At 48.7% G+C, this 15,805-nt stretch overlaps 36 non-coding genes across 36 annotated transcripts; all 36 read left to right on the top strand.

The window, feature by feature from the left end:
• Positions 1-366: 366 nt before the first annotated feature.
• On the top strand, positions 367-445 carry trnas-uga (transfer RNA serine (anticodon UGA)). The gene has a single exon. It is a non-coding gene; the product is annotated as a tRNA-Ser (tRNA).
• A 484-nt stretch (positions 446-929) lies between these two features.
• Positions 930-1,070, top strand: LOC129435910 (U4 spliceosomal RNA). The gene has a single exon (XR_008641666.1). It is a non-coding gene; the product is annotated as a U4 spliceosomal RNA (small nuclear RNA).
• Positions 1,071-1,663: 593 nt separating this feature from the next.
• Positions 1,664-1,736, top strand: trnak-uuu (transfer RNA lysine (anticodon UUU)). Its single transcript has one exon. It is a non-coding gene; the product is annotated as a tRNA-Lys (tRNA).
• A 94-nt stretch (positions 1,737-1,830) lies between these two features.
• On the top strand, positions 1,831-1,912 carry trnas-aga (transfer RNA serine (anticodon AGA)). The gene has a single exon. It is a non-coding gene; the product is annotated as a tRNA-Ser (tRNA).
• Positions 1,913-2,105: 193 nt separating this feature from the next.
• trnah-gug (transfer RNA histidin (anticodon GUG)) lies at positions 2,106-2,177 on the top strand. The gene has a single exon. It is a non-coding gene; the product is annotated as a tRNA-His (tRNA).
• A 126-nt stretch (positions 2,178-2,303) lies between these two features.
• trnas-uga (transfer RNA serine (anticodon UGA)) lies at positions 2,304-2,385 on the top strand. The gene has a single exon. It is a non-coding gene; the product is annotated as a tRNA-Ser (tRNA).
• Positions 2,386-2,869: 484 nt separating this feature from the next.
• On the top strand, positions 2,870-3,010 carry LOC141364547 (U4 spliceosomal RNA). The gene has a single exon (XR_012370258.1). It is a non-coding gene; the product is annotated as a U4 spliceosomal RNA (small nuclear RNA).
• A 593-nt stretch (positions 3,011-3,603) lies between these two features.
• Positions 3,604-3,676, top strand: trnak-uuu (transfer RNA lysine (anticodon UUU)). Its single transcript has one exon. It is a non-coding gene; the product is annotated as a tRNA-Lys (tRNA).
• A 94-nt stretch (positions 3,677-3,770) lies between these two features.
• trnas-aga (transfer RNA serine (anticodon AGA)) lies at positions 3,771-3,852 on the top strand. Its single transcript has one exon. It is a non-coding gene; the product is annotated as a tRNA-Ser (tRNA).
• Positions 3,853-4,243: 391 nt separating this feature from the next.
• On the top strand, positions 4,244-4,325 carry trnas-uga (transfer RNA serine (anticodon UGA)). Its single transcript has one exon. It is a non-coding gene; the product is annotated as a tRNA-Ser (tRNA).
• A 484-nt stretch (positions 4,326-4,809) lies between these two features.
• Positions 4,810-4,950, top strand: LOC129435908 (U4 spliceosomal RNA). Its single transcript, XR_008641664.1, has one exon. It is a non-coding gene; the product is annotated as a U4 spliceosomal RNA (small nuclear RNA).
• A 593-nt stretch (positions 4,951-5,543) lies between these two features.
• Positions 5,544-5,616, top strand: trnak-uuu (transfer RNA lysine (anticodon UUU)). Its single transcript has one exon. It is a non-coding gene; the product is annotated as a tRNA-Lys (tRNA).
• A 94-nt stretch (positions 5,617-5,710) lies between these two features.
• Positions 5,711-5,792, top strand: trnas-aga (transfer RNA serine (anticodon AGA)). The gene has a single exon. It is a non-coding gene; the product is annotated as a tRNA-Ser (tRNA).
• A 193-nt stretch (positions 5,793-5,985) lies between these two features.
• trnah-gug (transfer RNA histidin (anticodon GUG)) lies at positions 5,986-6,057 on the top strand. The gene has a single exon. It is a non-coding gene; the product is annotated as a tRNA-His (tRNA).
• A 126-nt stretch (positions 6,058-6,183) lies between these two features.
• Positions 6,184-6,265, top strand: trnas-uga (transfer RNA serine (anticodon UGA)). The gene has a single exon. It is a non-coding gene; the product is annotated as a tRNA-Ser (tRNA).
• Positions 6,266-6,749: 484 nt separating this feature from the next.
• Positions 6,750-6,890, top strand: LOC141364546 (U4 spliceosomal RNA). Its single transcript, XR_012370257.1, has one exon. It is a non-coding gene; the product is annotated as a U4 spliceosomal RNA (small nuclear RNA).
• A 593-nt stretch (positions 6,891-7,483) lies between these two features.
• On the top strand, positions 7,484-7,556 carry trnak-uuu (transfer RNA lysine (anticodon UUU)). Its single transcript has one exon. It is a non-coding gene; the product is annotated as a tRNA-Lys (tRNA).
• Positions 7,557-7,650: 94 nt separating this feature from the next.
• On the top strand, positions 7,651-7,732 carry trnas-aga (transfer RNA serine (anticodon AGA)). Its single transcript has one exon. It is a non-coding gene; the product is annotated as a tRNA-Ser (tRNA).
• A 391-nt stretch (positions 7,733-8,123) lies between these two features.
• trnas-uga (transfer RNA serine (anticodon UGA)) lies at positions 8,124-8,202 on the top strand. The gene has a single exon. It is a non-coding gene; the product is annotated as a tRNA-Ser (tRNA).
• A 484-nt stretch (positions 8,203-8,686) lies between these two features.
• On the top strand, positions 8,687-8,827 carry LOC129435906 (U4 spliceosomal RNA). The gene has a single exon (XR_008641662.1). It is a non-coding gene; the product is annotated as a U4 spliceosomal RNA (small nuclear RNA).
• A 593-nt stretch (positions 8,828-9,420) lies between these two features.
• trnak-uuu (transfer RNA lysine (anticodon UUU)) lies at positions 9,421-9,493 on the top strand. Its single transcript has one exon. It is a non-coding gene; the product is annotated as a tRNA-Lys (tRNA).
• A 94-nt stretch (positions 9,494-9,587) lies between these two features.
• On the top strand, positions 9,588-9,669 carry trnas-aga (transfer RNA serine (anticodon AGA)). The gene has a single exon. It is a non-coding gene; the product is annotated as a tRNA-Ser (tRNA).
• Positions 9,670-9,862: 193 nt separating this feature from the next.
• Positions 9,863-9,934, top strand: trnah-gug (transfer RNA histidin (anticodon GUG)). The gene has a single exon. It is a non-coding gene; the product is annotated as a tRNA-His (tRNA).
• Positions 9,935-10,060: 126 nt separating this feature from the next.
• trnas-uga (transfer RNA serine (anticodon UGA)) lies at positions 10,061-10,142 on the top strand. The gene has a single exon. It is a non-coding gene; the product is annotated as a tRNA-Ser (tRNA).
• Positions 10,143-10,626: 484 nt separating this feature from the next.
• LOC141364544 (U4 spliceosomal RNA) lies at positions 10,627-10,767 on the top strand. Its single transcript, XR_012370255.1, has one exon. It is a non-coding gene; the product is annotated as a U4 spliceosomal RNA (small nuclear RNA).
• Positions 10,768-11,360: 593 nt separating this feature from the next.
• trnak-uuu (transfer RNA lysine (anticodon UUU)) lies at positions 11,361-11,433 on the top strand. The gene has a single exon. It is a non-coding gene; the product is annotated as a tRNA-Lys (tRNA).
• Positions 11,434-11,527: 94 nt separating this feature from the next.
• Positions 11,528-11,609, top strand: trnas-aga (transfer RNA serine (anticodon AGA)). The gene has a single exon. It is a non-coding gene; the product is annotated as a tRNA-Ser (tRNA).
• A 391-nt stretch (positions 11,610-12,000) lies between these two features.
• On the top strand, positions 12,001-12,082 carry trnas-uga (transfer RNA serine (anticodon UGA)). Its single transcript has one exon. It is a non-coding gene; the product is annotated as a tRNA-Ser (tRNA).
• A 484-nt stretch (positions 12,083-12,566) lies between these two features.
• On the top strand, positions 12,567-12,707 carry LOC141364543 (U4 spliceosomal RNA). Its single transcript, XR_012370254.1, has one exon. It is a non-coding gene; the product is annotated as a U4 spliceosomal RNA (small nuclear RNA).
• Positions 12,708-13,300: 593 nt separating this feature from the next.
• Positions 13,301-13,373, top strand: trnak-uuu (transfer RNA lysine (anticodon UUU)). The gene has a single exon. It is a non-coding gene; the product is annotated as a tRNA-Lys (tRNA).
• A 94-nt stretch (positions 13,374-13,467) lies between these two features.
• On the top strand, positions 13,468-13,549 carry trnas-aga (transfer RNA serine (anticodon AGA)). Its single transcript has one exon. It is a non-coding gene; the product is annotated as a tRNA-Ser (tRNA).
• Positions 13,550-13,742: 193 nt separating this feature from the next.
• Positions 13,743-13,814, top strand: trnah-gug (transfer RNA histidin (anticodon GUG)). Its single transcript has one exon. It is a non-coding gene; the product is annotated as a tRNA-His (tRNA).
• Positions 13,815-13,940: 126 nt separating this feature from the next.
• Positions 13,941-14,022, top strand: trnas-uga (transfer RNA serine (anticodon UGA)). The gene has a single exon. It is a non-coding gene; the product is annotated as a tRNA-Ser (tRNA).
• A 484-nt stretch (positions 14,023-14,506) lies between these two features.
• On the top strand, positions 14,507-14,647 carry LOC141364542 (U4 spliceosomal RNA). Its single transcript, XR_012370253.1, has one exon. It is a non-coding gene; the product is annotated as a U4 spliceosomal RNA (small nuclear RNA).
• A 593-nt stretch (positions 14,648-15,240) lies between these two features.
• On the top strand, positions 15,241-15,313 carry trnak-uuu (transfer RNA lysine (anticodon UUU)). The gene has a single exon. It is a non-coding gene; the product is annotated as a tRNA-Lys (tRNA).
• Positions 15,314-15,407: 94 nt separating this feature from the next.
• Positions 15,408-15,489, top strand: trnas-aga (transfer RNA serine (anticodon AGA)). The gene has a single exon. It is a non-coding gene; the product is annotated as a tRNA-Ser (tRNA).
• Positions 15,490-15,805: the final 316 nt, after the last annotated feature.

Below are 15,805 nucleotides of genomic sequence, written 5' to 3'. Positions count from 1 at the left end.
CATGGCAGCTTTCTGCCTCGGGGACCGACCAAATCTACTTCGACAGGGGTTTTGCCGTTGAAAAGAACTCAAAAATGATTGTGACTTCTGCATAGAGACGGCAGTCCCCTCACGGCCATTGTACTCAGGCAGACCCGCGTGCAGGTTTCTTGGGCAGCCCGGTGGCACGCCGTGATCGTATAGTGGTTAGTACTCTGCGTTGTGGCCGCAGCAACCCCGGTTCGAATCCGGCTCACGGCAGCCCTTCCCGGGGAAGTCTGTTGGGGTCTTGCCGCCCCGGCCCTTTTATGTGATCGGCTTGTTGCCTGACCTTCGGGTTTTTTTCAGCACACTCCAGGCCCAGAGCGTTCGGAGGGTTGCCCTGTTGTAGTCGTGGCCGAGTGGTTAAGGTGGACTTGAAATCCATTGGGGTCTCCCCGCGCAGGTTCAAACCCTGCCGACTACGAGTGTCTGTTCCCTGGCTTTGGACTACTCTTGTTGTACGTTCCAGCTCACGAGCTGCTTTATTTCTGCAGCTCAAGTATATGGTTTTGACCACATACTGCACTTACAGCATGAAACCATAGAAGAGCTGGAACAGGTCTTTGTTTACAACTGTTGTAGATCGTCGCTAATCCAGTTGATCCTGACCTGAGCCATTTTCTGAGAGGTTAAGGACTATGGCTCCACCCTCTTTGTTTTCGGGATTCCCACAATTCTCTCCCCCGGATTGTTTTCCTTAAATAATTCAAACGTGTATTTGCACTTTTGCTTTTCTAAGTAGAAAGCGGATCATGAACAAACTTGTTGTGCAGATCTCTCACCTGCTGAAAAGGCACAGCATGCAGCAAAGCAGCACCTGAAGTCTACTTTCAGTTTTTAAGCTTGAATACCACCCTGTCGTCCAGCGTCCGGGAATGTGAACAGGAGAGGTCGTGACCTTTTCCATCATTCTTTCGCAGAGGCAATATCGTAGCCTATGAGGTTTATCCGAGGCGTGATCATTGCTGGTTGAAAACTTTACCCAATACCCCGCCAGGATGACTTGAAATACAGTCAGCTTTGGCAATTTTTGCCAGTCTCTTGAGAGACTTACGAGTTTGTTGCAAAAGAGAAGTTTGTTGTGTGTGGTTTTTTGTTTTGATGTTTATAGTCCCGAGATTAAAAGCGTCAAAGTTTGATTCCGGTACTTGACATCGCATTGATTTCGCCCCTCGGTCGGGCAATCACTACCAAGGATATCACGGTGACGTTTTCACACGACACCCTTTATTTATGTTGGACGGTTTTATGTAGAAAAGACCAAATCACAAAAAAGATTTTAGCTGGGTTTTCACGGGCAGGCTCACGTTTTGTCAAATGTGCTTTTTCTCGTGCAGCTCAGGAGTCACTTCGGCATGTTACGTAGACGTAGCTACATTTCCTTGAGCTTAGAAACGTTGCCTCTCTGGTGACGTTTTGGATGAAGACTGCTTTTCCTGAAGTAAAGAGAGTCTCAAGCAGAAGCAAGATTTCTCCACTTAAATAGATAATACGCACTCTGTTTGAAGGCTGAAGCAGTTACCTGCTCATTCTGGCATTCTAGTAATATTTACCCTGTCCATAGACCAAAGAGTAGCTAACAGGTCATGGTAATGAAATCCCGTACCTGCCTGAGGCGTGAAGCCCTGGGACTCTTTTGTGAGCCCGGATAGCTCAGTCGGTAGAGCATCAGACTTTTAATCTGAGGGTCCAGGGTTCAAGTCCCTGTTCGGGCGATGAGTAACCTCGATCGCCTTTTGTGCTGGTGTGTCTAGAGCTCCGTTTCGGAGGGAACGGCCAAAGAATAAAGTTTATCAACACTGGCGGCATGTAGTCGTGGCCGAGTGGTTAAGGCGATGGACTAGAAATCCATTGGGGTCTCCCCGCGCAAGTTCGAATCCTGCCGACTACGTCTTTAGACTTCTCCCTTTGGCTTTCATGGCAGCTTTCTGCCTCGGGGACCGACCGAATCTACTTCGACAGGGGTTTTGCCGTTGAAAAGAACTCAAAAATGATTGTGACTTCTGCATAGAGACGGCAGTCCCCTCACGGCCATTGTACTCAGGCAGACCCGCGTGCAGGTTTCTTGGGCAGCCCGGTGGCACGCCGTGATCGTATAGTGGTTAGTACTCTGCGTTGTGGCCGCAGCAACCCCGGTTCGAATCCGGGTCACGGCAGCCCTTCCCGGGGAAGTCTGTTGGGGTCTTGCCGCCCCTGCCCTTTTTTGTGATCGGCTTGTTGCCTGACCTTCGGGTTTTTTTCAGCACACTCCAGGCCCAGAGCGTTCGGAGGGTTGCCCTGTTGTAGTCGTGGCCGAGTGGTTAAGGCGATGGACTTGAAATCCATTGGGGTCTCCCCGCGCAGGTTCAAACCCTGCCGACTACGAGTGTCTGTTCCCTGGCTTTGGACTACTCTTGTTGTACGTTCCAGCTCACGAGCTGCTTTATTTCTGCAGCTCAAGTATATGGTTTTGACCACATACTGCACTTACAGCATGAAACCATAGAAGAGCTGGAACAGGTCTTTGTTTACAACTGTTGTAGATCGTCGCTAATCCAGTTGATCCTGACCTGAGCCATTTTCTGAGAGGTTAAGGACTATGGCTCCACCCTCTTTGTTTTCGGGATTCCCACAATTCTCTCCCCCGGATTGTTTTCCTTAAATAATTCAAACGTGTATTTGCACTTTTGCTTTTCTAAGTAGAAAGCGGATCATGAACAAACTTGTTGTGCAGATCTCTCACCTGCTGAAAAGGCACAGCATGCAGCAAAGCAGCACCTGAAGTCTACTTTCAGTTTTTAAGCTTGAATACCACCCTGTCGTCCAGCGTCCGGGAATGTGAACAGGAGAGGTCGTGACCTTTTCCATCATTCTTTCGCAGAGGCAATATCGTAGCCTATGAGGTTTATCCGAGGCGTGATCATTGCTGGTTGAAAACTTTACCCAATACCCCGCCAGGATGACTTGAAATACAGTCAGCTTTGGCAATTTTTGCCAGTCTCTTGAGAGACTTACGAGTTTGTTGCAAAAGAGAAGTTTGTTGTGTGTGGTTTTTTGTTTTGATGTTTATAGTCCCGAGATTAAAAGCGTCAAAGTTTGATTCCGGTACTTGACATCGCATTGATTTCGCCCCTCGGTCGGGCAATCACTACCAAGGATATCACGGTGACGTCTTCACACGACACCCTTTATTTATGTTGGACGGTTTTATGTAGAAAAGACCAAATCACAAAAAAGATTTTAGCTGGGTTTTCACGGGCAGGCTCACGTTTTGTCAAATGTGCTTTTTCTCGTGCAGCTCAGGAGTCACTTCGGCATGTTACGTAGACGTAGCTACATTTCCTTGAGCTTAGAAACGTTGCCTCTCTGGTGACGTTTTGGATGAAGACTGCTTTTCCTGAAGTAAAGAGAGTCTCTAGCAGAAGCAAGATTTCTCCACTTAAATAGATAATACGCACTCTGTTTGAAGGCTGAAGCAGTTACCTGCTCATTCTGGCATTCTAGTAATATTTACCCTGTCCATAGACCAAAGAGTAGCTAACAGGTCATGGTAATGAAATCCCGTACCTGCCTGAGGCGTGAAGCCCTGGGACTCCTTTGTGAGCCCGGATAGCTCAGTCGGTAGAGCATCAGACTTTTAATCTGAGGGTCCAGGGTTCAAGTCCCTGTTCGGGCGATGAGTAACCTCGATCGCCTTTTGTGCTGGTGTGTCTAGAGCTCCGTTTCGGAGGGAACGGCCAAAGAATAAAGTTTATCAACACTGGCGGCATGTAGTCGTGGCCGAGTGGTTAAGGCGATGGACTAGAAATCCATTGGGGTCTCCCCGCGCAAGTTCGAATCCTGCCGACTACGTCTTTAGACTTCTCCCTTTGGCTTTCATGGCAGCTTTCTGCCTCGGGGACCGACCGAATCTACTTCGACAGGGGTTTTGCCGTTGAAAAGAACTCAAAAATGATTGTGACTTCTGCATAGAGACGGCAGTCCCCTCACGGCCATTGTACTCAGGCAGACCCGCGTGCAGGTTTCTTGGGCAGCCCGGTGGCACGCCGTGATCGTATAGTGGTTAGTACTCTGCGTTGTGGCCGCAGCAACCCCGGTTCGAATCCGGCTCACGGCAGCCCTTCCCGGGGAAGTCTGTTGGGGTCTTGCCGCCCCGGCCCTTTTATGTGATCGGCTTGTTGCCTGACCTTCGGGTTTTTTTCAGCACACTCCAGGCCCAGAGCGTTCGGAGGGTTGCCCTGTTGTAGTCGTGGCCGAGTGGTTAAGGCGATGGACTTGAAATCCATTGGGGTCTCCCCGCGCAGGTTCAAACCCTGCCGACTACGAGTGTCTGTTCCCTGGCTTTGGACTACTCTTGTTGTACGTTCCAGCTCACGAGCTGCTTTATTTCTGCAGCTCAAGTATATGGTTTTGACCACATACTGCACTTACAGCATGAAACCATAGAAGAGCTGGAACAGGTCTTTGTTTACAACTGTTGTAGATCGTCGCTAATCCAGTTGATCCTGACCTGAGCCATTTTCTGAGAGGTTAAGGACTATGGCTCCACCCTCTTTGTTTTCGGGATTCCCACAATTCTCTCCCCCGGATTGTTTTCCTTAAATAATTCAAACGTGTATTTGCACTTTTGCTTTTCTAAGTAGAAAGCGGATCATGAACAAACTTGTTGTGCAGATCTCTCACCTGCTGAAAAGGCACAGCATGCAGCAAAGCAGCACCTGAAGTCTACTTTCAGTTTTTAAGCTTGAATACCACCCTGTCGTCCAGCGTCCGGGAATGTGAACAGGAGAGGTCGTGACCTTTTCCATCATTCTTTCGCAGAGGCAATATCGTAGCCTATGAGGTTTATCCGAGGCGTGATCATTGCTGGTTGAAAACTTTACCCAATACCCCGCCAGGATGACTTGAAATACAGTCAGCTTTGGCAATTTTTGCCAGTCTCTTGAGAGACTTACGAGTTTGTTGCAAAAGAGAAGTTTGTTGTGTGTGGTTTTTTGTTTTGATGTTTATAGTCCCGAGATTAAAAGCGTCAAAGTTTGATTCCGGTACTTGACATCGCATTGATTTCGCCCCTCGGTCGGGCAATCACTACCAAGGATATCACGGTGACGTTTTCACACGACACCCTTTATTTATGTTGGACGGTTTTATGCAGAAAAGACCAAATCACAAAAAAGATTTTAGCTGGGTTTTCACGGGCAGGCTCACGTTTTGTCAAATGTGCTTTTTCTCGTGCAGCTCAGGAGTCACTTCGGCATGTTACGTAGACGTAGCTACATTTCCTTGAGCTTAGAAACGTTGCCTCTCTGGTGACGTTTTGGATGAAGACTGCTTTTCCTGAAGTAAAGAGAGTCTCAAGCAGAAGCAAGATTTCTCCACTTAAATAGATAATACGCACTCTGTTTGAAGGCTGAAGCAGTTACCTGCTCATTCTGGCATTCTAGTAATATTTACCCTGTCCATAGACCAAAGAGTAGCTAACAGGTCATGGTAATGAAATCCCGTACCTGCCTGAGGCGTGAAGCCCTGGGACTCTTTTGTGAGCCCGGATAGCTCAGTCGGTAGAGCATCAGACTTTTAATCTGAGGGTCCAGGGTTCAAGTCCCTGTTCGGGCGATGAGTAACCTCGATCGCCTTTTGTGCTGGTGTGTCTAGAGCTCCGTTTCGGAGGGAACGGCCAAAGAATAAAGTTTATCAACACTGGCGGCATGTAGTCGTGGCCGAGTGGTTAAGGCGATGGACTAGAAATCCATTGGGGTCTCCCCGCGCAAGTTCGAATCCTGCCGACTACGTCTTTAGACTTCTCCCTTTGGCTTTCACGGCAGCTTTCTGCCTCGGGGACCGACCGAATCTACTTCGACAGGGGTTTTGCTGTTGACAAGAACTCAAAAATGATTGTGACTTCTGCATAGAGACGGCAGTCCCCTCACGGCCATTGTACTCAGGCAGACCCGCGTGCAGGTTTCTTGGGCAGCCCGGTGGCACGCCGTGATCGTATAGTGGTTAGTACTCTGCGTTGTGGCCGCAGCAACCCCGGTTCGAATCCGGGTCACGGCAGCCCTTCCCGGGGAAGTCTGTTGGGGTCTTGCCGCCCCGGCCCTTTTATGTGATCGGCTTGTTGCCTGACCTTCGGGTTTTTTTCAGCACACTCCAGGCCCAGAGCGTTCGGAGGGTTGCCCTGTTGTAGTCGTGGCCGAGTGGTTAAGGCGATGGACTTGAAATCCATTGGGGTCTCCCCGCGCAGGTTCAAACCCTGCCGACTACGAGTGTCTGTTCCCTGGCTTTGGACTACTCTTGTTGTACGTTCCAGCTCACGAGCTGCTTTATTTCTGCAGCTCAAGTATATGGTTTTGACCACATACTGCACTTACAGCATGAAACCATAGAAGAGCTGGAACAGGTCTTTGTTTACAACTGTTGTAGATCGTCGCTAATCCAGTTGATCCTGACCTGAGCCATTTTCTGAGAGGTTAAGGACTATGGCTCCACCCTCTTTGTTTTCGGGATTCCCACAATTCTCTCCCCCGGATTGTTTTCCTTAAATAATTCAAACGTGTATTTGCACTTTTGCTTTTCTAAGTAGAAAGCGGATCATGAACAAACTTGTTGTGCAGATCTCTCACCTGCTGAAAAGGCACAGCATGCAGCAAAGCAGCACCTGAAGTCTACTTTCAGTTTTTAAGCTTGAATACCACCCTGTCGTCCAGCGTCCGGGAATGTGAACAGGAGAGGTCGTGACCTTTTCCATCATTCTTTCGCAGAGGCAATATCGTAGCCTATGAGGTTTATCCGAGGCGTGATCATTGCTGGTTGAAAACTTTACCCAATACCCCGCCAGGATGACTTGAAATACAGTCAGCTTTGGCAATTTTTGCCAGTCTCTTGAGAGACTTACGAGTTTGTTGCAAAAGAGAAGTTTGTTGTGTGTGGTTTTTTGTTTTGATGTTTATAGTCCCGAGATTAAAAGCGTCAAAGTTTGATTCCGGTACTTGACATCGCATTGATTTCGCCCCTCGGTCGGGCAATCACTACCAAGGATATCACGGTGACGTCTTCACACGACACCCTTTATTTATGTTGGACGGTTTTATGTAGAAAAGACCAAATCACAAAAAAGATTTTAGCTGGGTTTTCACGGGCAGGCTCACGTTTTGTCAAATGTGCTTTTTCTCGTGCAGCTCAGGAGTCACTTCGGCATGTTACGTAGACGTAGCTACATTTCCTTGAGCTTAGAAACGTTGCCTCTCTGGTGACGTTTTGGATGAAGACTGCTTTTCCTGAAGTAAAGAGAGTCTCTAGCAGAAGCAAGATTTCTCCACTTAAATAGATAATACGCACTCTGTTTGAAGGCTGAAGCAGTTACCTGCTCATTCTGGCATTCTAGTAATATTTACCCTGTCCATAGACCAAAGAGTAGCTAACAGGTCATGGTAATGAAATCCCGTACCTGCCTGAGGCGTGAAGCCCTGGGACTCCTTTGTGAGCCCGGATAGCTCAGTCGGTAGAGCATCAGACTTTTAATCTGAGGGTCCAGGGTTCAAGTCCCTGTTCGGGCGATGAGTAACCTCGATCGCCTTTTGTGCTGGTGTGTCTAGAGCTCCGTTTCGGAGGGAACGGCCAAAGAATAAAGTTTATCAACACTGGCGGCATGTAGTCGTGGCCGAGTGGTTAAGGCGATGGACTTGAAATCCATTGGGGTCTCCCCGCGCAAGTTCGAATCCTGCCGACTACGTCTTTAGACTTCTCCCTTTGGCTTTCATGGCAGCTTTCTGCCTCGGGGACCGACCGAATCTACTTCGACAGGGGTTTTGCCGTTGAAAAGAACTCAAAAATGATTGTGACTTCTGCATAGAGACGGCAGTCCCCTCACGGCCATTGTACTCAGGCAGACCCGCGTGCAGGTTTCTTGGGCAGCCCGGTGGCACGCCGTGATCGTATAGTGGTTAGTACTCTGCGTTGTGGCCGCAGCAACCCCGGTTCGAATCCGGCTCACGGCAGCCCTTCCCGGGGAAGTCTGTTGGGGTCTTGCCGCCCCGGCCCTTTTATGTGATCGGCTTGTTGCCTGACCTTCGGGTTTTTTTCAGCACACTCCAGGCCCAGAGCGTTCGGAGGGTTGCCCTGTTGTAGTCGTGGCCGAGTGGTTAAGGTGGACTTGAAATCCATTGGGGTCTCCCCGCGCAGGTTCAAACCCTGCCGACTACGAGTGTCTGTTCCCTGGCTTTGGACTACTCTTGTTGTACGTTCCAGCTCACGAGCTGCTTTATTTCTGCAGCTCAAGTATATGGTTTTGACCACATACTGCACTTACAGCATGAAACCATAGAAGAGCTGGAACAGGTCTTTGTTTACAACTGTTGTAGATCGTCGCTAATCCAGTTGATCCTGACCTGAGCCATTTTCTGAGAGGTTAAGGACTATGGCTCCACCCTCTTTGTTTTCGGGATTCCCACAATTCTCTCCCCCGGATTGTTTTCCTTAAATAATTCAAACGTGTATTTGCACTTTTGCTTTTCTAAGTAGAAAGCGGATCATGAACAAACTTGTTGTGCAGATCTCTCACCTGCTGAAAAGGCACAGCATGCAGCAAAGCAGCACCTGAAGTCTACTTTCAGTTTTTAAGCTTGAATACCACCCTGTCGTCCAGCGTCCGGGAATGTGAACAGGAGAGGTCGTGACCTTTTCCATCATTCTTTCGCAGAGGCAATATCGTAGCCTATGAGGTTTATCCGAGGCGTGATCATTGCTGGTTGAAAACTTTACCCAATACCCCGCCAGGATGACTTGAAATACAGTCAGCTTTGGCAATTTTTGCCAGTCTCTTGAGAGACTTACGAGTTTGTTGCAAAAGAGAAGTTTGTTGTGTGTGGTTTTTTGTTTTGATGTTTATAGTCCCGAGATTAAAAGCGTCAAAGTTTGATTCCGGTACTTGACATCGCATTGATTTCGCCCCTCGGTCGGGCAATCACTACCAAGGATATCACGGTGACGTTTTCACACGACACCCTTTATTTATGTTGGACGGTTTTATGTAGAAAAGACCAAATCACAAAAAAGATTTTAGCTGGGTTTTCACGGGCAGGCTCACGTTTTGTCAAATGTGCTTTTTCTCGTGCAGCTCAGGAGTCACTTCGGCATGTTACGTAGACGTAGCTACATTTCCTTGAGCTTAGAAACGTTGCCTCTCTGGTGACGTTTTGGATGAAGACTGCTTTTCCTGAAGTAAAGAGAGTCTCAAGCAGAAGCAAGATTTCTCCACTTAAATAGATAATACGCACTCTGTTTGAAGGCTGAAGCAGTTACCTGCTCATTCTGGCATTCTAGTAATATTTACCCTGTCCATAGACCAAAGAGTAGCTAACAGGTCATGGTAATGAAATCCCGTACCTGCCTGAGGCGTGAAGCCCTGGGACTCTTTTGTGAGCCCGGATAGCTCAGTCGGTAGAGCATCAGACTTTTAATCTGAGGGTCCAGGGTTCAAGTCCCTGTTCGGGCGATGAGTAACCTCGATCGCCTTTTGTGCTGGTGTGTCTAGAGCTCCGTTTCGGAGGGAACGGCCAAAGAATAAAGTTTATCAACACTGGCGGCATGTAGTCGTGGCCGAGTGGTTAAGGCGATGGACTAGAAATCCATTGGGGTCTCCCCGCGCAAGTTCGAATCCTGCCGACTACGTCTTTAGACTTCTCCCTTTGGCTTTCATGGCAGCTTTCTGCCTCGGGGACCGACCGAATCTACTTCGACAGGGGTTTTGCCGTTGAAAAGAACTCAAAAATGATTGTGACTTCTGCATAGAGACGGCAGTCCCCTCACGGCCATTGTACTCAGGCAGACCCGCGTGCAGGTTTCTTGGGCAGCCCGGTGGCACGCCGTGATCGTATAGTGGTTAGTACTCTGCGTTGTGGCCGCAGCAACCCCGGTTCGAATCCGGGTCACGGCAGCCCTTCCCGGGGAAGTCTGTTGGGGTCTTGCCGCCCCTGCCCTTTTTTGTGATCGGCTTGTTGCCTGACCTTCGGGTTTTTTTCAGCACACTCCAGGCCCAGAGCGTTCGGAGGGTTGCCCTGTTGTAGTCGTGGCCGAGTGGTTAAGGCGATGGACTTGAAATCCATTGGGGTCTCCCCGCGCAGGTTCAAACCCTGCCGACTACGAGTGTCTGTTCCCTGGCTTTGGACTACTCTTGTTGTACGTTCCAGCTCACGAGCTGCTTTATTTCTGCAGCTCAAGTATATGGTTTTGACCACATACTGCACTTACAGCATGAAACCATAGAAGAGCTGGAACAGGTCTTTGTTTACAACTGTTGTAGATCGTCGCTAATCCAGTTGATCCTGACCTGAGCCATTTTCTGAGAGGTTAAGGACTATGGCTCCACCCTCTTTGTTTTCGGGATTCCCACAATTCTCTCCCCCGGATTGTTTTCCTTAAATAATTCAAACGTGTATTTGCACTTTTGCTTTTCTAAGTAGAAAGCGGATCATGAACAAACTTGTTGTGCAGATCTCTCACCTGCTGAAAAGGCACAGCATGCAGCAAAGCAGCACCTGAAGTCTACTTTCAGTTTTTAAGCTTGAATACCACCCTGTCGTCCAGCGTCCGGGAATGTGAACAGGAGAGGTCGTGACCTTTTCCATCATTCTTTCGCAGAGGCAATATCGTAGCCTATGAGGTTTATCCGAGGCGTGATCATTGCTGGTTGAAAACTTTACCCAATACCCCGCCAGGATGACTTGAAATACAGTCAGCTTTGGCAATTTTTGCCAGTCTCTTGAGAGACTTACGAGTTTGTTGCAAAAGAGAAGTTTGTTGTGTGTGGTTTTTTGTTTTGATGTTTATAGTCCCGAGATTAAAAGCGTCAAAGTTTGATTCCGGTACTTGACATCGCATTGATTTCGCCCCTCGGTCGGGCAATCACTACCAAGGATATCACGGTGACGTCTTCACACGACACCCTTTATTTATGTTGGACGGTTTTATGTAGAAAAGACCAAATCACAAAAAAGATTTTAGCTGGGTTTTCACGGGCAGGCTCACGTTTTGTCAAATGTGCTTTTTCTCGTGCAGCTCAGGAGTCACTTCGGCATGTTACGTAGACGTAGCTACATTTCCTTGAGCTTAGAAACGTTGCCTCTCTGGTGACGTTTTGGATGAAGACTGCTTTTCCTGAAGTAAAGAGAGTCTCTAGCAGAAGCAAGATTTCTCCACTTAAATAGATAATACGCACTCTGTTTGAAGGCTGAAGCAGTTACCTGCTCATTCTGGCATTCTAGTAATATTTACCCTGTCCATAGACCAAAGAGTAGCTAACAGGTCATGGTAATGAAATCCCGTACCTGCCTGAGGCGTGAAGCCCTGGGACTCCTTTGTGAGCCCGGATAGCTCAGTCGGTAGAGCATCAGACTTTTAATCTGAGGGTCCAGGGTTCAAGTCCCTGTTCGGGCGATGAGTAACCTCGATCGCCTTTTGTGCTGGTGTGTCTAGAGCTCCGTTTCGGAGGGAACGGCCAAAGAATAAAGTTTATCAACACTGGCGGCATGTAGTCGTGGCCGAGTGGTTAAGGCGATGGACTAGAAATCCATTGGGGTCTCCCCGCGCAAGTTCGAATCCTGCCGACTACGTCTTTAGACTTCTCCCTTTGGCTTTCATGGCAGCTTTCTGCCTCGGGGACCGACCGAATCTACTTCGACAGGGGTTTTGCCGTTGAAAAGAACTCAAAAATGATTGTGACTTCTGCATAGAGACGGCAGTCCCCTCACGGCCATTGTACTCAGGCAGACCCGCGTGCAGGTTTCTTGGGCAGCCCGGTGGCACGCCGTGATCGTATAGTGGTTAGTACTCTGCGTTGTGGCCGCAGCAACCCCGGTTCGAATCCGGCTCACGGCAGCCCTTCCCGGGGAAGTCTGTTGGGGTCTTGCCGCCCCGGCCCTTTTATGTGATCGGCTTGTTGCCTGACCTTCGGGTTTTTTTCAGCACACTCCAGGCCCAGAGCGTTCGGAGGGTTGCCCTGTTGTAGTCGTGGCCGAGTGGTTAAGGCGATGGACTTGAAATCCATTGGGGTCTCCCCGCGCAGGTTCAAACCCTGCCGACTACGAGTGTCTGTTCCCTGGCTTTGGACTACTCTTGTTGTACGTTCCAGCTCACGAGCTGCTTTATTTCTGCAGCTCAAGTATATGGTTTTGACCACATACTGCACTTACAGCATGAAACCATAGAAGAGCTGGAACAGGTCTTTGTTTACAACTGTTGTAGATCGTCGCTAATCCAGTTGATCCTGACCTGAGCCATTTTCTGAGAGGTTAAGGACTATGGCTCCACCCTCTTTGTTTTCGGGATTCCCACAATTCTCTCCCCCGGATTGTTTTCCTTAAATAATTCAAACGTGTATTTGCACTTTTGCTTTTCTAAGTAGAAAGCGGATCATGAACAAACTTGTTGTGCAGATCTCTCACCTGCTGAAAAGGCACAGCATGCAGCAAAGCAGCACCTGAAGTCTACTTTCAGTTTTTAAGCTTGAATACCACCCTGTCGTCCAGCGTCCGGGAATGTGAACAGGAGAGGTCGTGACCTTTTCCATCATTCTTTCGCAGAGGCAATATCGTAGCCTATGAGGTTTATCCGAGGCGTGATCATTGCTGGTTGAAAACTTTACCCAATACCCCGCCAGGATGACTTGAAATACAGTCAGCTTTGGCAATTTTTGCCAGTCTCTTGAGAGACTTACGAGTTTGTTGCAAAAGAGAAGTTTGTTGTGTGTGGTTTTTTGTTTTGATGTTTATAGTCCCGAGATTAAAAGCGTCAAAGTTTGATTCCGGTACTTGACATCGCATTGATTTCGCCCCTCGGTCGGGCAATCACTACCAAGGATATCACGGTGACGTTTTCACACGACACCCTTTATTTATGTTGGACGGTTTTATGCAGAAAAGACCAAATCACAAAAAAGATTTTAGCTGGGTTTTCACGGGCAGGCTCACGTTTTGTCAAATGTGCTTTTTCTCGTGCAGCTCAGGAGTCACTTCGGCATGTTACGTAGACGTAGCTACATTTCCTTGAGCTTAGAAACGTTGCCTCTCTGGTGACGTTTTGGATGAAGACTGCTTTTCCTGAAGTAAAGAGAGTCTCAAGCAGAAGCAAGATTTCTCCACTTAAATAGATAATACGCACTCTGTTTGAAGGCTGAAGCAGTTACCTGCTCATTCTGGCATTCTAGTAATATTTACCCTGTCCATAGACCAAAGAGTAGCTAACAGGTCATGGTAATGAAATCCCGTACCTGCCTGAGGCGTGAAGCCCTGGGACTCTTTTGTGAGCCCGGATAGCTCAGTCGGTAGAGCATCAGACTTTTAATCTGAGGGTCCAGGGTTCAAGTCCCTGTTCGGGCGATGAGTAACCTCGATCGCCTTTTGTGCTGGTGTGTCTAGAGCTCCGTTTCGGAGGGAACGGCCAAAGAATAAAGTTTATCAACACTGGCGGCATGTAGTCGTGGCCGAGTGGTTAAGGCGATGGACTAGAAATCCATTGGGGTCTCCCCGCGCAAGTTCGAATCCTGCCGACTACGTCTTTAGACTTCTCCCTTTGGCTTTCACGGCAGCTTTCTGCCTCGGGGACCGACCGAATCTACTTCGACAGGGGTTTTGCTGTTGACAAGAACTCAAAAATGATTGTGACTTCTGCATAGAGACGGCAGTCCCCTCACGGCCATTGTACTCAGGCAGACCCGCGTGCAGGTTTCTTGGGCAGCCCGGTGGCACGCCGTGATCGTATAGTGGTTAGTACTCTGCGTTGTGGCCGCAGCAACCCCGGTTCGAATCCGGGTCACGGCAGCCCTTCCCGGGGAAGTCTGTTGGGGTCTTGCCGCCCCGGCCCTTTTATGTGATCGGCTTGTTGCCTGACCTTCGGGTTTTTTTCAGCACACTCCAGGCCCAGAGCGTTCGGAGGGTTGCCCTGTTGTAGTCGTGGCCGAGTGGTTAAGGCGATGGACTTGAAATCCATTGGGGTCTCCCCGCGCAGGTTCAAACCCTGCCGACTACGAGTGTCTGTTCCCTGGCTTTGGACTACTCTTGTTGTACGTTCCAGCTCACGAGCTGCTTTATTTCTGCAGCTCAAGTATATGGTTTTGACCACATACTGCACTTACAGCATGAAACCATAGAAGAGCTGGAACAGGTCTTTGTTTACAACTGTTGTAGATCGTCGCTAATCCAGTTGATCCTGACCTGAGCCATTTTCTGAGAGGTTAAGGACTATGGCTCCACCCTCTTTGTTTTCGGGATTCCCACAATTCTCTCCCCCGGATTGTTTTCCTTAAATAATTCAAACGTGTATTTGCACTTTTGCTTTTCTAAGTAGAAAGCGGATCATGAACAAACTTGTTGTGCAGATCTCTCACCTGCTGAAAAGGCACAGCATGCAGCAAAGCAGCACCTGAAGTCTACTTTCAGTTTTTAAGCTTGAATACCACCCTGTCGTCCAGCGTCCGGGAATGTGAACAGGAGAGGTCGTGACCTTTTCCATCATTCTTTCGCAGAGGCAATATCGTAGCCTATGAGGTTTATCCGAGGCGTGATCATTGCTGGTTGAAAACTTTACCCAATACCCCGCCAGGATGACTTGAAATACAGTCAGCTTTGGCAATTTTTGCCAGTCTCTTGAGAGACTTACGAGTTTGTTGCAAAAGAGAAGTTTGTTGTGTGTGGTTTTTTGTTTTGATGTTTATAGTCCCGAGATTAAAAGCGTCAAAGTTTGATTCCGGTACTTGACATCGCATTGATTTCGCCCCTCGGTCGGGCAATCACTACCAAGGATATCACGGTGACGTCTTCACACGACACCCTTTATTTATGTTGGACGGTTTTATGTAGAAAAGACCAAATCACAAAAAAGATTTTAGCTGGGTTTTCACGGGCAGGCTCACGTTTTGTCAAATGTGCTTTTTCTCGTGCAGCTCAGGAGTCACTTCGGCATGTTACGTAGACGTAGCTACATTTCCTTGAGCTTAGAAACGTTGCCTCTCTGGTGACGTTTTGGATGAAGACTGCTTTTCCTGAAGTAAAGAGAGTCTCTAGCAGAAGCAAGATTTCTCCACTTAAATAGATAATACGCACTCTGTTTGAAGGCTGAAGCAGTTACCTGCTCATTCTGGCATTCTAGTAATATTTACCCTGTCCATAGACCAAAGAGTAGCTAACAGGTCATGGTAATGAAATCCCGTACCTGCCTGAGGCGTGAAGCCCTGGGACTCCTTTGTGAGCCCGGATAGCTCAGTCGGTAGAGCATCAGACTTTTAATCTGAGGGTCCAGGGTTCAAGTCCCTGTTCGGGCGATGAGTAACCTCGATCGCCTTTTGTGCTGGTGTGTCTAGAGCTCCGTTTCGGAGGGAACGGCCAAAGAATAAAGTTTATCAACACTGGCGGCATGTAGTCGTGGCCGAGTGGTTAAGGCGATGGACTAGAAATCCATTGGGGTCTCCCCGCGCAAGTTCGAATCCTGCCGACTACGTCTTTAGACTTCTCCCTTTGGCTTTCATGGCAGCTTTCTGCCTCGGGGACCGACCGAATCTACTTCGACAGGGGTTTTGCCGTTGAAAAGAACTCAAAAATGATTGTGACTTCTGCATAGAGACGGCAGTCCCCTCACGGCCATTGTACTCAGGCAGACCCGCGTGCAGGTTTCTTGGGCAGCCCGGTGGCACGCCGTGATCGTATAGTGGTTAGTACTCTGCGTTGTGGCCGCAGCAACCCCGGTTCGAATCCGGCTCACGGCAGCCCTTCCCGGGGAAGTCTGTTGGGGTCTTGCCGCCCCGGCCCTTTTATGT

The sequence above is a fragment of the Misgurnus anguillicaudatus genome, chromosome 6, assembly GCF_027580225.2.
Source record: "Misgurnus anguillicaudatus chromosome 6, ASM2758022v2, whole genome shotgun sequence".
Classification (NCBI taxonomy): domain Eukaryota; kingdom Metazoa; phylum Chordata; class Actinopteri; order Cypriniformes; family Cobitidae; genus Misgurnus; species Misgurnus anguillicaudatus.
Note: the sequence above shows the minus strand (reverse complement) of the source record. Positions and strands in the feature narration are given on the sequence as shown.